Source organism: Carlito syrichta, unplaced genomic scaffold, assembly GCF_000164805.1.
Source record: "Carlito syrichta isolate Samal-C Ts95f unplaced genomic scaffold, Tarsius_syrichta-2.0.1 Scaffold315590, whole genome shotgun sequence".
NCBI lineage: Eukaryota > Metazoa > Chordata > Mammalia > Primates > Tarsiidae > Carlito > Carlito syrichta.
Window position 1 is genome coordinate 125,173 of NW_007259686.1, and position 2,651 is coordinate 127,823.

General features: G+C 49.6%; 1 protein-coding gene across 4 annotated transcripts in view; it reads left to right on the forward strand.

The window, feature by feature from the left end:
* The window catches only part of LOC103275602 (F-box/WD repeat-containing protein 12-like), a 41,463-nt gene that overhangs the window by 29,222 nt on the left and 9,590 nt on the right, over positions 1-2,651 (forward strand). The window lies entirely within an intron of this gene.

Genomic DNA, 2,651 nt, shown 5'->3' on the forward strand with positions numbered 1-2,651 from the left:
CGCCCACCGCTCCTGTCCGCGCCGCGTGGCTTCTTCCTCTCCGCCTCCGCGGGATCTGCAGCTTGACGAGCTCACGGCTCACCCCCACCGGCCCCTTTGGCGCGTCTTCCCAGCCATCTCTTGGCGGAGCCTCTGCTCGCTTCCAGGGCAGGTTTGTGACGGCCCTTCGTGTGGGTTGGAGGCTGCCTTTCTGGGCCTGGGCACCTGGAGGCCGGCCGGCAGGGCCAAAAATTTTCCTCGAGTGTGAAGACGCTGTCTTCCTGTGCATGTGTGTGTCGGAAAGCCTCATGACAGCCTGACTCACTTTCCTCCTAGACATTGGGATGTCCCAACCGAAGGCCGGGCGGATTTCAAAAAATGCTTAAACTCGGTAGTTATAGTACGATGCGAAGGACCCAAAGGAAACCAGAACTACCTTCCGGGGGCTGGGCCCCTTGTGGTTCAGACCTCCTTCGTTAGGCCCGTGTTCTCGGAACCCCGGGCCGTAGTGTACCCGCTCGCTGTGCTGTTGGAGGCTGCGTTGGGCTCCAGCGGATTTTGGGGAGCTTTTTCAACGTGCTTGCGCATTTCATGATGGGCGATTTACACAAACCACGTGCGACAGTCAAATTCTGATCAGAAACCGCGTGATGCCCGAGCCCGGCCCTCCCTATTCACCTGCTCTCGCCTCAAGCGAAAAAGTGTCCCCGAAGGGCAACATTTTGCTGAGGTGGAAGAGGCGACACTGAAACCGGCAGAAGCACCACAAGGCATCAGAATTGGCGAGTTGAAAACCTGCTTTGAGCAGTGGAAAAAGTGTCCCCACTTTGAAGGTGATTCAGGCTTAAACATGTAAGAATAAACACACCATTTTTTTTTTTTGAGTCGGAGTCTCACTCTGTCGCCCAGACTGGAGTGCAGCGGCCGCTCCCGGCCACCGCAGCCTCGACCTGCTGGGCTCCGGCGATCCTTCCGCCTCAGCCTTCCAAGGAGCTGGAACTACAGGCGTGCGCCACCACGCCCGGCTAATTTTTGATTTATTGTAGAGATGAGGTCTCGCCAAGTTGCCCAGGCGGGTCTCAAACCCGCGGGCTCAAGTAATCCACTCACCCCAGCCTCCCAAAGCGCTGGGATGACAGGCTGAGCCACTGAGCCTGGCACCTTTTTTTAAATAAACAAATTCTGGGGTTTTTGGTCTCTCCACGTATGTCTGCTTATACCCCAGCACTTTTCCTAATGAATTGGGCCCTAGAGTAGATCAACTCCAGGGGCTTTTTCATCTTCTAAGTGGCCACCACCTTCTGCCTCAGGTGAGGGACAATCCCCAGTCAAGAGAGCCACCACGCTGGCCGGGGATCGAGAAGGCTGAGTGTCAAGCTTCTGATCCAGGGTGTTCTTTCACGTCTGCAGATGCTTATTTCGTGATGCTTACTTCACATTGTGTGGCTGTAGGTCTCTTTTCCTGGCTGTTTTCTAGGGAAACAGTTTCATCAGCTAAATATTTTGTTTCTCACTATTTAACTGTATTTGCATGTTACCTGCCAGTTTTTGTGTGTTTTGAAATATTTGTGTTTTCTTGGACAGAGATAATAGATATTTCTATATAAGCTTAACAGACTAGAAAGTCCAGAATGTGATTCATTTGGAGTATCTGTGGTAAAAACGTTCTTTTTTTTTTTTTGAGTTGTAAACTCACTCTGTTGCCCCGCTGGAGTGCTCATGGCCACTGCAGCCTCGACCTTCTGGGCTCAGGCAGTCCTTCCGCCTCAACTTTCCAAGAAACTGGAACCACAGGCATGTGCTACCACACCCAGCTAAATCTCAACAAGTTGCCTAGGCTGGTCTCGAACCCCTGGACTCAGACACTCCTCTCTCCTCCCCCTCCAAAGTGTTGGGATTACAGGCATGAGCCACTGTGCCCAGCAAGATGTTCCTTTTAAAGAGTAGGTCAAGGGCAGGCTATTCAAGTAATAGGACACTTAGGGAAAGCAAAAACCAGCTACTCCCATCTGACTGTTTATAATGTAAACGGCAAAGGCAAAGTTATAAAATTAATTATCTAAAGACTATATGAGTAGTTTTAAAAATTAACCTGGGAGTTGAGTGTAGTGGGCGCACCTGTAGTCCCAGCTACTCAGGAGGTTCAGGTGACAGGATCACTAGAGCCCAGGAATTTGAGGCTGCAGTGTGCAGCCTGGGTAACACAGCAAGACTCTGTCTCTAAAAAAAAAAGAAAGAAAAAAAGTTGTTCAAGTCCTTGCTAAATAAGGCAGGCAAAACCCAGAATCAGAAGATACACGAATTTTATTTACTGCAAAAGTTAAAGACATCTGACCCGTGAAAGACAGTATTATAGAATTAAGACGTGAAAAATTATGAAAAAACACCATATCTTATTTAATAAAATATTTATATTAGACCATATAAAGAGTAAAAATCCAGTAGGAAAATAGGTAGATACGAGTAGAAGGAAATGTGTGAAGTTAACGTCCATCAGGACGACAGGCAGGAAGCAACTGAAGGGGAATGTCCACTGATGGGGGAAGATTTCCAAGGAGCTTTCAGAAACACGAAACACAAAAGGCAGGTTGTACAACGGCACTCCTGCGGGATCGGGTGTGCCCGTGCCGGTGGAGGGTCACATGCCAGTTTCTGCAGGAAGGAGAGGCTTT